This window comes from Theropithecus gelada, chromosome 14 (genome assembly GCF_003255815.1).
Source record: "Theropithecus gelada isolate Dixy chromosome 14, Tgel_1.0, whole genome shotgun sequence".
NCBI classification, from domain to species: Eukaryota; Metazoa; Chordata; class Mammalia; order Primates; family Cercopithecidae; genus Theropithecus; species Theropithecus gelada.
In genome coordinates, this window is record NC_037682.1 from 56,202,029 (window position 1) to 56,217,342 (window position 15,314).

Genomic DNA, 15,314 nt, shown 5'->3' on the forward strand with positions numbered 1-15,314 from the left:
TCTTGAACTCCTGACCTCAGGGGATCCACCTACCTCGGCCTAAATGCACTTTTGACTTACTAGATTTTCAATTTACAATGGGTTTATCAGGACACAACCCCATCATAAGTTGAAGAGCATCTGTAAATGCATTCCATAATATTAGCTTCTAGAAATTCAGGTCTCAAGGAGACAGCATTCTCCCCCGCTAACCGCTCTTCTGTTAACATTATTTAAAAGATGAATTAATTTTAAAATTTCCAAAAAAAAAGTTATCCATAATACCTCTACCTGACACATTACTAATTATATTCTAGTGGATGCTTTTCTAGACCTTGACCACCTCTCCTTGTATTTGCTCCAGGTGCAATTACTAACACACACTTTTTGTGTTCTTACAGCACACTAGTTCAGTAAACTGTGCATAACCAATGGGAGTGAAGTTTGAGGTGCTTCCAATCATTGCACAATAAATGCAGGCAAGGAAGAACTTGGCCTTTAATAAAACAGTCTTTAGGGGTACAGAACTACTCTGCTGTGGCCTCTCTTACTCCTTAAGTCCCTTCCCCCTCCCCACCCTCACTTCCTGATCCCTTCAGCAACAGCAGCAACTTAAGAGGCCCAGTAAATCTAAGCCACAGCAGCCTCTGACCTACATGACACTCATTCTGAGGCAGCTTCTGGTTTAGAAATGCCAGGTAATCCATTTAGCAGACGTTGCAGCACACAGAGAAAACAGATATCAAAGGGATGTGGATACGCACTGCTGATTCTGCTATTGTTAAGGCAGGTTTCGAGAGACGTTGACAGACAATCAGCAAGGTGATGACACTCACCCACCTTACTTCCAACTCATGTGTTTCAATTCCTATGACCTCAATCCTACCGACAGGAACACACCTGAATCCAGCCCCAGCAAAGTCAAGCTTTTCGAAAGTCTTTGTACATCCTCATCTGGACATAGACAGAAATAGTTTGGACTGGGCTTTGAGGAACAATCCCTTAAAGCTTAGTCTAATATTGTGGAAGTTTAAAGAGCAGGTGAGAGGTAGAGAGTAATGGGCTAGAGAAGTGGGTAGGTAGGGATTGGAACATGGAGTCCTTGAAGATTACAGGGGATAAAAAGCCTCAGATAATTTGCAGTAAGGATGTGACACACTCAGATCTATGTTTTAGAAAGATCACTCTGGTAACAGTGCTAGGAGTGATTTGAACAGGGCAAGACTGGAGGCAGAGACCAGAGGTTATCATAATAGGTTTGGCTGGGTGCGGTGGCTCATGCCTGTAATCCCAGAACTTTGGGAGGCGGAGGTGGGTGGATCACCTGAGGTCAGGAGTTTGCAACCAGCCTGACCAACATGGTGAAACCCTGTCTCTACTAAAAATACAAAAAATTACCTGGGCATGGTGGCAGGCACCTGTAATCCCAGCTACTTGGGAGGCTGAGGCAAGAGAATTGCTTGAACCTGGGAGGCGGAGGTTGCAGGGAGCTGAGATTGCACCATTGCACTCCAGCCTGGGCGACAAGGGAAACTCTGTTTCAAAAAAAAAAAAAAATTAGGGTTTGTTTTTGTTTTTTGTTTTGTTTTGTTTTGAGATGGAGTCTCACTCTGTCACTCAGGCTGGAGTGCAGTGGCATGATATTGGCTCACCGCAACCTCTGCCTCCTGGGTTCAAGCAATTTTCCTGCCTCAGCCTCCTGAGTAACTGGGATTACAGGCACCAGCCACCATACCTGGCTAATTTTTGTATATTTAGCAGAGATGGAGTTTCATCATTTTGGCCAGGCTGGTCTTGAACTCCTGATCTCGTGATCCATCCACCTCAGCCTCCCAAAGTGCTGGGATTACAGGCGTGAGCCACCACGACCAGCTTGTTTTTGTTTGTTTGTTTGTTTGTTTGTTTGTTTTGAGACTTGCTCTGTTGCCCAAGCTGGGGTGCAGTGAAATCAGTGGAATGATCATAGCTCACTGCAGCCTTGAACTCATAGGCTCAAGTCATCCTGCTGCCTCAGCCTCCCAAGTAGCTGAGACCACAGGCATGCACCACCACACCTGGCTAATTTTTACTTATTTATTTATTTATTTTATTGATATGGAGTCCAACTCTGACACCCAGGCTGGAGTGAAGTGGTGCAATCTCAGCTCACTGCAACCTCTGCCTCCCAGGTTCAAGCAATCTTTCTCTTCAGCCTCCCAAGTAGCTGGGACTATGGGCATGCACCACCACGCCCAGTTAATTTTTGTATTTTTGGTGGAGACAGGGTTTCACCACGTTGGCCAGGCTACTGACCTCAGGTGATCTGCCTGCTGCAGCCTCCCAAAATACTGGGATTACAGGAATGAGCCACTGAACCCAGCCCTATTTTGTATGTTTTGTAGAGACAGGGTCTTGTTATATTGGCTGGTCTTGAACTCGTGGCCTCAAGTAGTCATTCCTCCTCGGCCTCCCAAACTGCTGGCATTACAGGCATGAGCCACCATACCCAGCTGTAGTTCAGTTTAAGACGTCAAAATTTCTAGGAAAGCATGGAATTTCACCATTAGAAAGGAAAAAGGACAAAATGCACTAGAAGAGTTAATCTTATGCCCTTGGAGAGCTCCATGGGTAAAATAAATTTTTCTGTGGTATTGCCTTTTTTTTTTTTTTGGTGTTGATGATTTTAAAGATATAAATGTTTATATATATCTTTCTGATTACAAAAGCATTTATACTCATAAAAACTTCAAACAATTCAGAATTATTTAACTTAGGAAGTAAAAGTCCTGCACAGTCCTACCTACAAGAAGTAGAATACCTTTCTCACAGTGAGAAATTCTGCTCTTACCAAACAAAGGACTTGAAATGCCTCATTCTCAAAAGGCAATGCAATGCTTAGGTTCCCTAAAGAGTAAATGATGAAAGATTATTCAGAGGAGGAAAGAGGCACAGAACAACTGGATGAAAAAGATCAAGTGCTGAAAGAGCTAATTCTCAATTGTCTTTTCTGCTGAGGTGTTTATTTGCCAGAAGCTATCTAGGGTGCTTGACTAAGTGGATGTCTAGTGGTTAGTTTTGCAGAATAAATAAGCTGTAGAAGTTTATTATTGGTGAACTGTTCATATGTCCCAGTTTTCTGTTGAAAAGAAGAATATTGATACAAAAAATAGCTGAGTATGGCAGGGCACGGTGGCTCACACCTATAATCCCAGCACTTTGGGAGGCTGAGGCGGGCGAATCACCAGGTCAGAAGCTCAGGACCAGCCTGGCCAACATAGTGAAACCTCGTTTCTACTAAAAATACAAAAAATTAGCTGGGGCATGGTGGTGGGTGCCTGTAATCCCAGCTACTCAGGAGGCTAAGGCAGGAGAATCGCTTGAACCGGGAGGTGGAGGTTGCAGTGAGCGGAGATCGTGCCACTGCACTCCAGCCAAGGTGACAGCGCGAGACTCCATCTCAACAACAACAGCAGCAAAATTAGCTGGGCGAGATGGCAAGCGCCTGTAATCCCAGCTACTCGGGAGGCTGAGGCAGGAGATTCGCTTGAACCCAGGAGGCAGAGGTTTCAGTGAGCTGAGATTGAGCCACTGCATTCCAGCCTGGGCAACACAGTGAGACTCCATTTCAAAAATGATAATAATAATAGGGCCAGGCATGGTGTCTCACGCCTGTAATCCCAGCACTTCGGGAGGCTGAGGTGGGAGGATCACGTGAGGTCAGGAGTTTGAGACCAGCCTGGCCAACATGGTGAAACCCTGTCTCTACTAAAAATACAAAAATTAGCTGGGCATGGTGGTGCACGCCTATAGTCCCAGCTACTTGGGAGGCTGAGGCAGGAGAATTGCTTGAACCCGGGAGGCAGAGGTTGCAGTGAGCCGAGATCGCGCTACTGCACTCCAGCTTGGGTGACAGAGCAAGACTCTGTCTCGAAAAGAAAAATTAATAATAATAGTAATAATAAAGGAAGAGTGGAAGAGTGTTGTCGGGAGACTGGAAAGGGTTTTTTTTATTCCTGACAGACCTCTGAACACAATGGAGAATGATAGAAAATAATTCAGTATTTGTATGCCCATTTGTACGTATCAGATTGGGATAATACCCGTCTGCCTTCCCAGGGTGGTGATAAGGCAATTGAAAGAGTTCTTCTTGGTCATTTGCTTTGAAAACATAGAAAAAAATTTCGGCCAGACACAGTGGCTCACGCCTGTAATCCCAGGACTTTGGGAAGCCGAGGTGGGCGGATCACTTGAGTTCAGGAGTTTGAGACCAGCTTGCCCAATGGTGAAGATTGGTCAGTGGTCTAAGTTTGTTGCCAAAAGTAAAAGTATGTGCTCAGAAACAGACAAACAGACACTTCATTTTGGGATCATCCATCATAATGCTGTCCAATCCATTTTACTTCAGAAAGATTTTTTTTTTGCCTGTTTATTTTTATTTATGATTTTATTATTAGTTTTTTGTTTTTTTGTTTGTTTTTTTTACATGAAGTCTTACTCTGTGGCTGGGACCAGTGCCTGCCACCACACCTGATTAATTTTTGTACTTTTTAGTAGAGATCAGATTTCACTATCTTAGCCAGTCTGGTCTTGAACTCCTAACCTCAAGTGATCTGCCTGCCTTGGCCTCCCAAATTGCTGGGATTACAGGTATGAGCCACGGCACCCGGCCAGTCTTTTATTAGTTTTTTAAATGAGATTGGGTCTCATGAGATTCCACCCTGGCTGGAGTGCTATGGCTCAATTACAGCTCACTGCAGTCTTAACCTCCTGGGCTCAAGCCTCAGCCTCCCAAGTTACTGGGACTACAGGCTCGTGCCACCACACCTAGCTAATTTTAAAAAATTATTATTATTAATTTTTTTTTTGAGACAGAATTTCATTCGTGTTGCCCAGGCTAGAGTGCAATGGCGCAATCTGGGCTCACTGCAACCTCCACCAGCAGGGTTCAAGCAATTCTTCTGCCTGAGCCTCCCAAGTAGCTGGGATTACAGGCATGCGTCACCACGCCTGGCTAATTTTGTATTTTTATTAGAGATGGGGTTTCTCCATGTTGGTTAGGCTGGTCTTGAACTCCCGACCTCAGGTGATCCGCCCACCTCAGCCTCCCGAAGTGCTGGGATTACAGATGTGAGCCACCGAGTCCGGCCCTAAAAATTATTATTATCTGTAGAGACAAGTTCTCACTATGTTACCCAGGCTAGTCTCAAACTCCTGGGCTCAAGCTATCCTCCCACCTTAGCCTCCCAAACTGTTGGGATTACAGGCATGAGCCACCGCACCTGGCCTGCTGTTTATTTTTTATTTATTTTTTTATTTTTTTGAGACAGAGTCTCACTCTGTCAACCAGGCTACAGTGTAGTGGCGTCATCTTGGCTCACTGCAACCTCTGCCTCCCAGGTTCAAGCAATTATCCTGCCTCAGCCTCCCGAGTAACTGGGATTACAGGCACCTGCCACTATGCCCGGCTAAATTTTTGTGTTTTTAGTAAAGACGGGTTTTCCCCATGTTGCCCGGGCTGCTCTCGAACTCCTGACCTCAGGTGATCCACCCGCCTCAGTCTGCCAAAGTGCTAGGATTACAGGTGTGATCAACTGTGCCCGGCTGCTGTTAGATTTTAAATTATTTAGCAGAAACCATGAATAAGCTGGCTGTTTTAATTAAATATCTTTAATTATAGTTGCTCTGTCTGCCAGAATTAACAAAATTAAATCCAAAAGAAGGACAAGAGTTGCCAGGAGTGTTGGCTCACACCCGGCCTGTAATCCCAACACCTCGGGAAGCTGAGGCAGGCGGATCACGAGGTCAGGAGTCTGAGACCAGCCTGGCCAACATGGTGAAACCCCATCTCTACTAAAAGTACAAAAATTAGCTGGGAGTGGTGGCACGCCCCTGTAATCCCAGCTACTTGCGAGGCTGAGCCAGGAGAATGGCTTGAACCCAGGAGGTGGAGGTTGCAGGGAGCTGAGAGAGCGCCGCTGTACTCCAACCTGGGCAACAGAGCGAGACTCCATCTCAAAAAAAAAAAAAAAAAAAAAAAAAAAGGCCAAGAGCGTTGTGTTACTACATGTTGAAACATAGAAACATGTGTGGCCTAGCCAGGCGCGGTGGCTCATGCCTGTAATCCCAGCATGTTGGGAGGCCGAGGCAGGTAGATCACAAGGTCAGGAGTTCGATAACAGCCTGGCCAACATGGTGAAACCCTGTCTCTACTAAAAATACAAGAATTAGCCGGGCATGGTGGCACGCATCTGTAGTCCCAGCTACTAGGGAGGCTGAGGCAGAAGAATAGCTTGAACCTGGGAGGTATAGGTTGCATTGAGCTGAGATCATACCACTGCACTCCAGCCTGGGCAACAGAGAGACTCTTCTGTCTCAAAAAAAAAAAAAAAAAGAAAAAGAAAGAAAGAAACACAAGTGGCCCACGAAGTCTCAGATTAATAAATCTCATGATTAAACAGAACATACATGAAACGGACACATGAATATGCATTTTGACATAGAACTCTAAAATTCAACATTATAGATATTTTCTTTACTGAGGAAATTCAGTATTATTAGTAGCAATATTTTAAGTGACAGGGTCTTGCTCTGCTGCTCAGGCTGGAGTGCAGTGGTGCAATCTTAGCACCCTGCAGCCTGAAACTCTTTGGCTCAAGAGATCCTCCTGCCTCAGCCTCCTTAGTAGCTGGAACTACAGGTGTAAGACACCACACCTGGCTAATCTTTTAAATTTTTTGCAGGCCGGGCGCGGTGGCTCAAGCCTGTAATCCCAGCACTTTGGGAGGCCAAGACGGGTGGATCACGAGGTCAGGAGATCGAGACCATCCTGGCTAACACGGTGAAACCCCGTCTCTACTAAGAAATACAAAAAAACTAGCCGGGCGAGGTGGCGGGCGCCTGTAGCCCCAGCTACTCGGGAGGCTGAGGCCGGAGAATGGCGTGAACCCGGGAGGCGGAGCTTGCAGTGAGCTGAGATCCGGCCACTGCACTCTAGCCTGGGCTACAGAGCCAGACTCCGTCTCGAAAAAAAAAAAAAATTTTTTTGCAAAGACGGGGTCTAGATATGTTGCCCAGGCTAGTCTTAAACTCCTGCCCTCAAGTGACCTTCCCATTTCAGCCTTCCAAAGTGCTGGAATTACAGGCTTGAGCCATGGCATCTGGTGATAATTTTTCAATATTTATTATTTGTATCTCTCATATTTCATCCCCTGCTCCCTCCCATTTTTTTCCTCTTTCTTTTTTTGAACTGATATGGGCATTTTTTAAAAAGTGACAAATTGGCCATTAGTATAACTAAGAGAATAAACAATAATTCCTCAATAGTATCTACTATTTAGACCACATTAAAGTGTCCGTGTTTGTCTTCAATATATTTTCTTTTTTTGTGTGCATGTGGGACAGGGTCTTGCTCTGTTTCCCAGGCTGGAGTGCAGTGGTGCCATCTTGGCTCACTGCAGCCTCTGCCTACTGGGTTCAAGTGATTCTCTTGCCTCAGCCTCTCGAGTAGCTGGGACTACAGGCATGAGACACCAGGTCTGGCTAATTTTTGTATTTTTAGTAGAGATGAAGTTTCACCATGTTGGCCAGGCTGGTCTCCAGCTCCTGACCTCAAGTGATCAGCCTGCCTTGGCCTCCCAAAGTGCTGGGATTATAGGCATGAGCCACCATGCTGGACCCTTGATTTGGTGTCCTTCTCTCCAGAACGCTGTTTTCCCATTTTGTCCTATCTAAATCCTATTTATCTTTTCAAAATCCAAGCAACATGCTAATTCCTCCATAAGGCCTTCATGAGGGTCCTGACAAACCCTGTGAAGAATGAACATTCAGGCCAGCTACGGGGGCTCACTCCTATAATCCCAGCACTTGGGAGGCCGAGGTGGGAGGATCACCTGAGGTCGGGAGTTCAACACCAGCTTGGCCAACAAGGCAAAACCCTGTCTGTACCAAAACAAAACCACACAAAAACTAGCCAGGTGTGGTGGCAAGTGCTTATCATCCCAGCTACTCAGGAAGCTGAGGAAGGAGAATCGCTTGAACCCAGGAGGCAGAGGTTGCAGTGAGCTGAGATTGTGCCACTGCACTGTACTCCAGCCTGGGTGACAGAGCCAGACCCTGTCTCAAAAAAAAAAAAAAAAAAAAACCAAAAGACTGCACATTCACTTCTTTGGACTGCCATAGCACCACTAGAACAAATATTACAATCTGACTTGAGTTACTGCTAGTTATGTATTTTTCTTTCTGTCCTAGTAGAGTGTGATTTTTCTTGAGGGAAGGACCATTCAACACAGTTCATTGCAACAGTTCTGGTAGTCAATAATATTTGTCAAACTGAATTATAAAAGGAACTGAAAAAACTGCAGAAATCTCTGGCAAGAGACAATGTAGTTTAAGAATAACACCTTTAGGGCCAGGCAGTTTGGGAGGCTGAGGTGGGCAGATCACTTGAGGTTAAGAGTTCAAGACCAGCCTGTCCAACATGGTGAAATCCTGTGTGTACCAAAAACACAAAAAATTAGCTAGGCCTGGTGATACTCACCTGTAATCCCCGCTAGCCAGGAGGCTGACACAGAGAATCAGTTGAACCAGGGAGGCGGAGGTTGCAGTGAGCCGAGATGTTACCACTGCACTCCAGCCTGGGCAAGAGAGCCACCAGACCCCGTCTCAGAAATAATAAAAAAAAATCTCTCAGGATATGAATTCCGATAAATCTTAGCTTGTTCAAAGCAGACATTTTAAAGGTAAGTCCAGCTTTTGTTGTAGAATAAAGGCCAAATTCACTCACCTACCAAGAAGAGTTAAGAGGGCATCAGCTCTGTCTGCTTGCTATTCCTGTCTCTCTAACCCCATGTTTTAACAGCAAACAATTTACATCAGAAAGCAGTCTCCCAAAGTATTTGGGAGTGGCACAATCTCTCCTCACTGCAACCTCTACCTCCCAGGTTCAAGTGATTCTCCTGCATCAACCTCCTGAGTAGCTAGGATTACAGACATGAGCCACAACACCTGTCTAATTTTTGTATTTTTAGTAGAGACGAGGTTTCACCATTTTGGCCATACTAGTCTCAAACTCCCGGCCTCAAGTGATCTGCCCACCTGGGCCTCCCAAAGTACTGGGATTACAGGTGTGAGCCACCATACCTGGCCGGGATTTTATTCTTTAAGCAAGCAGAAGAGAGAGCTCTCAACTGACACATTACATGGTCTTGACATGTGGTGGGCCCCAAACATATGGGTAACTGGCTTACTAAGAAATCTCAGGACAGGTATAGTCAGGTTGGTCTCAAACTCCTGGCCTCAAGTGATCCGCCTGCCTCAGCCTCCCAAAGTGCTGGGATTACAGGTGTGAGCCACTGCGACTGGTCAGTAATTATTAAATGTTATCATTTTTAATTAACCCTTTCAACTGTGTTGCGGTAAATCCGCCTCTCTTGTACCTTATGAAACCTGGGGCACATCCTATGACTTGATTACTAAATTTCAGCTCTGTCTGTTTAAAACGTCAATCTCATTATTGGTTTAAAGCTCTCTGCCTCTCTAACCCAAGCTACACTTATGGCAAGAGGAGAGTGGTTGACATTTTCCATCCTCCTCCCACTCTGGTGCCCTAGAAGGCAGGTGGAGGCCAGGCCATGCCCAGCACACCTTGTCTCCTTCCCTGTTCTGGGCAAGAGGTCAGGGAGAGAGATGAGGTGATCAGGGTTCTTCCCCCAGCTTGAGGCAGGGTCACCTGTTGTTTGGGAGGCATCCCTGGTGTCTACCACTCTGGTTCAGTTTTGTTCTCCTACTGTTGGTAGCCTCTGTCACCAGGGTGGAATGCAGTGGTGCGATCTCAGCTCATTGCAACCTCCACCTCCTGGGTTCAAGTGATTCTCTTGCCTCAGCCTCCGGAGTAGCTGGGATTACAGGTGCATGCCACCATGCCCAGCTAATTTTTTTGTATTTTTAGTAGAGACAGGGTTTCACCATGTTGGCCAGGATGGTCTCAATCTCCTGACCTCGTGATCTGTCCCCCTTGGCCTCCCAAAGTCCTAGGGTTACAGGCATGAGCTGGGAAATCAAGTTTTCTATTAATTGTTTTTTTGTTTTTTTTTTTTTTGAGACAGAGTCTCGCTCTGCCGCCCAGGCTGGAGTGCAGTGGCCGGATCTCAGCTCACTGCAAGCTCCGCCTCCCAGGTTCACGCCATTCTCCTGCCTCAGCCTCCCGAGTAGCTGGGACTACAGGCACCCGCCACCTCGCCCGGCTAGTTTTCTGTATTTTTTAGTAGAGACGGGGTTTCACCGTGTCGGCAGGATGGTCTCGATCTCCTGACCTCGTGATCCGCCCGTCTCGGCCTCCCAAAGTGCTGGGATTACAGGCTTGAGCCACCGCGCCCGGCCTATTAATTGTTTTTTTAAAATTTTTGAGACAGTCTCACTCTGTCACCCAGGCTGGAGTGCAGTGCTGCGATCTCATCTCATTGCAACCTCCACCTCCTGGGTTCAAGGGATTCTCATGCCTCTGCCTCCTGACTAGCTGGGATTACAGATGTGCACCACCACACATGGCTAATTTTTTCTGTTTTTAGTAGAGATAAGATTTCACTCTGTTGGCAAGGCTAGTCTCGAACTGCTGGCCTCAAGTGATCCACCCATCTCAGCCTCCCAAAGTGCGGGGATTACAGGCATGAGCCATCACATCCGGCCAACTTTTCTATTAATTTTTATTTTTAGCCGCGCGTGGTGGCTCACGCCTGTAATCCCAGCACTTTGGGAGGCTGAGGCCGGGCACGGTGGCTCACGCCTGTAATCCCAGCACTTTGGGAGACTGAGGCGGGTGGATCACAAGGTCAGGAGATCGAGACCATGGTGAAACCCCGTCTCTACTAAAAATAGAAAAAATTAGCCGGGCGCGGTGGTGGGCGCCTGTAGTCCCAGCTACTCAGGAGGCTGAGGCAGGAGAATGGTGTGAACCCGGGAGGCGGAGCTTGCAGTGAGCCGAGATTGCGCCACTGCACTCCAGCCTGGGCGACAGACTGAGACTCCGTCTCAAAAAAATAAATAAATAAAAAATATAAAAAAATAAAAAAATAAAAACTTTGGGAGGCTGAGACGGGCAGATCACAAGGTCAGGAGGTCGAGACCATCCTGGCTAACACAGTGAAACACCGTCTCTACTAAAAATACAAAAAAAAAATTAGCCGGGCCTGGTGGTGGGTGCCTGTAGTCCCAGATACTCGGGAGGTTGAGGCAGGAGAATGGCATGAACCCGGGAGGTGGAGCTTACCGTGAGCTGAGATCGTGCTACTGCACTCCAGCCTGGGTGACAGAGCGAGACTCTGTCTCAAAAAAAAAAAATTTATTTTTATTTCAATTTTATTTATTTATTTGGAGACGGAGTTTCGCTATTGTCCCCCAGGCTGGAGTGCAATGTTAAGATCTCAGCCCACTGCAATCTCTGCCTCCAGGTTCAAGTGATTCTTCCACCTCAGCCTCCTGAGTAGCTGGGATTACAAGCGCCCGCCACCATGCCTGGCCAATTTTTGTATTTTTAGTAGAGATGGAGTTTCACCATCTTGGCCAGGCTGTTCTCAAACTGCTGACCTCGTGATCTGCCCCCGTCAGCCTCCCAAGTGCTGAGATTATAGGCATGAGCAACTGCGCCCAGCCCATTATTAACTTTTAATTGTTTGTTTTGGAGAGAAGACTAAATTAACAAAACCACAGTCTAGGTTTTTTTTTTTTTTTTTTGAGACGGAGTCTCACTCTGTCGCCCAGACTGGAGTGGCGCGATCTCAGCTCACTGCAAGCTCTGCCTCCTGGATTAACACCATTCTCCTGCCTCAGCCTCCCGAGTAGCTGGGACTACAGGCGCCAGGCACCACACCGGGCTAATTTTTTGTATTTTTAGAAATACAAAAGAGACGGGGTTTCACTGTGTTAGCCAGGATGGTCTCGATCTCCTGACCTCATGATCCGCCTATCTCGGCCTCCCAAAGTGCTGGGATTGATTACAGGCGTGAGTCACCATGCCTGGACTGTTTTGTTTTGTTTTTGATAGGGAGCCTCACTCTGTTACCCAGGCTGGAGTGCAGTGGTATGATGTTAGCTCACTGCAACCTCCACCTCCCCGGTTCAAGTGAGTCTTCTGCCTCAGCCTCCCGAGTAGCTGGGATTACAGGCGTGCACAACCACACCTGGCTAATTTTTGAATTTTTACTAGAGATGGGGGGTTTCACTATATTGGCCAGGCTGGTCTCAAACTCCTGACCTCATGATCTGCCTGCCTCAGCCCCCCAATGTGCTGGGATTACAGGCGTGAGTCATGCCTGGCCACAAATCTAGTTCTATAGTAATAATAATAATGTTTTATATCCTTAATTAAATTCTGGAAAAATAGCCAGACATGGTGGCTCACGTCTGTAATCCTAGCACTTTGGGAGGCCAAGGTGGGCAGATCACTTGAAGTCAGGAGTCTGAGACCAGGTGGCCAACATGGTGAAACCCCATCTCTATTAAAAATACAAAAATTAGCTGGGCATGGGGGCACATGCCTGTAATCCCAGCTACTCAAGAGGTTGAGGCAAGAGAATTCCTTGAATCCAGGAGGTGGAGGTTGCAGTGAGCCAAGGTCACACCATTGAACTCCAGCCTGGAGACAAGAGGGAAACTCCATCTCCAAAAAATATATATAAAATAAGCAAACACACAAACAAACAAATAAATAAATAAATAAATTCTGGGAAAATAAATTTAAAAACTTTTTGGTTACAAGTGACAGAAGTCCAGATCAAACTAGTGTAAGCTCCAGAGGGTTAATTTGTTGGTTCATATAAACCAACCCTGAGAAAGGGAGAAGTGAAGCTTACCCTAGGACTTCACAGCTTATGGAATCTCTCACTATTTTTAAGGACTAATTTCAAAAATGTTGGGGTCCGCGTGTTTCCTAAACAAAGGAATGAACACACAAGACAACACAAGACAAGACAAACACGGCGGCCACCTGGAATGGCGCACTCTGCTTTATTTTATACAGTCGTTTGTGGAATGTTGCCAAGTCACAAGACACATTGTTGTTTTTCTGACCTTTCCCTGACTTTCTGGATTTTCAAGATGTTTACACATAAACAAGCCCCCAGGGTCTGCTGTTAGCAGCTGGCTCCTTTGTCCTCCCTGTTTGCAGGGAAGGAACACCCTGCTTCGTTTGCAAGAGCAGGACTTATTGGGAACGTCTCATTTGCGAGCACGTCGTCCTCTACATTTCCCCTTTCCTTATTTACAAGTTTGAATTTCTTTTAAAACCATCATTACATGTTGGGCTTGCTGGGATTTGGTGTTTGCCATTTGGTACCATCTCCAGCAGACTGTGAAAATGACAAAGGCAAGAACAACAATCAATACATTACTAGAAACAGAGGTCAGCAAAGTTTTTACAGGGCTCATAGGGTTCAAAGACGTCAAACTTTGTGCAATACCAGTCATCAAATCTGCACCAGTCAGCAACGGTAACTGATTGCGAAATGTTTCAGAAATGTTTTGTGTTAATTCTTGTATTTCTAGGGAAAGATTATTATGACCAATTAAAAGTCTCTTTATCTCAGTCCAATTATGTACAGTGCTGTAAAAAGGAACAGGAGTAATACAAAATTGGGTAGTATTCCAATCACATTTTAACAAAGCTCGAGTATTCAACACTGTTAGCTGATCTCCTAACCAAGAAACCACTTGCTCCAGATTATCCACTTGTTCAGTCAAATGAGCATCTATGTCTCGTTGCTGCTGCCACAACAAATGTGATTGTTCATGCCATTGTTGCACAAATTCTGCATTTTGTATACTCTGGTGTAGAGCTAATCCAGCAACAGTGGCAGTGGAAGCAATTGCTACAAGTCCTATCACCGCGGTCATGACGATTCCAACCATCCTCCAACTGCGGTGGACAAGATCTTGCATAACCTTGTAAATTTGAGTAACCCTAGCAGATTCACTCCAAGTACATGTTAAGTTTACAGGTAGCCAAGTTTCTTTTCTGGCTCTTAGTATATATAAATCGGAATGAAACTCATTCCAATTATTATTCCACCAAGTAGTATTTATATAACTTAAGAATGTACAATTGTTTGTACAGTTAACTACCCCTGTATTATTATCCCATTTAAAAATTCCTGTTAACAACACATAAGGTTTTCTTACACATGCAATAACATATCTAGAACTATTTTGATGCAGATATATGGAAAGGGTTAGCAATATTAGTAGTAAGATTTAAGGACATGTTTCCTGTGAAAGTGAACATTGGTTTACCAGCAGCTAACAACTTCCAAATATGACTTTGTATTTGTGAGGTATTAGCCAAATGTGGCATAGTGGGTGATAGACCACCATCATGCCAAATAATAGTTTCATTGCCATCTGCAGAAATGCTGTGATTACCTTTATGCCAACGCAGGTTGACATGGCTGAATTTAGTCTGAAAATCTCCATGTACACTCCAATCTGTAACAAGGTATTTACGACTCTTCCCTTTTACTTCTAACAACAATTGTGGCCTACTACCTCTACATCTAGTCCACTCTAGTTGGGAAACACATCCGGACACATCGGGGATGGGGCATAAAGATAATGTACTTGGCAGAGTTTCATTAAGTACTGCAGTATGATTATACTTAAAACTTTGAGCCACAATAATCATAGTAAAGGCAGAGATACGACTATGGTTATAGCGAACAGCCCAAGCCTCATGAGAAAGATGCAGACAATGTGGACTACCCCCAAGACATATAGGTAACCCTTCAACCCCAAATTGATACGAACTATTTACTGTGCCAGTGTCTAATTCAGGATCCTGGTTTAAAAAAGGCGATGGCATCCAAGCAGTATCATTAGTAAGTACTGGGCCTTTTCTGTCTCCCCAGGCCACACCTTGATATAAGGGTGGAAAAGGAATATAAGCCCAGTATGTAAATTCTCCAGCCATTACCTGACAATTTACTATGGCCAGCATAGCCAGGAATAAAGTCAGTGGGGTTTTGGGCTGCCCAGCTTGTTGAACAACCCCTTCAGCTTTCTGAGTAAGCTTTTTCAGTTGACCCCATGTCGGGGGCACCACACGTCGAGTTCCAAAGGTGAATGTTCTCTGAGCGCTCAGATTTAGCTCCTGGAATTCCTTCAGGAACTCTTCGGATCGGCTTCTCTTTGCCATGGCACTGTTTCAACAGTCGAGATGGAAACCACTTGTCTCCGGCACCTGTACGGACAAGAGCATAGCCTCGGCCCCATTGTAAAACTTTTCCTTTTAAATATTTCCCTTGTAATGAAGGATAATACACCCACAGAATACTGTTTTGCGGCTTTTCTTTTTTTTTTTTTTTTTTTTTTTT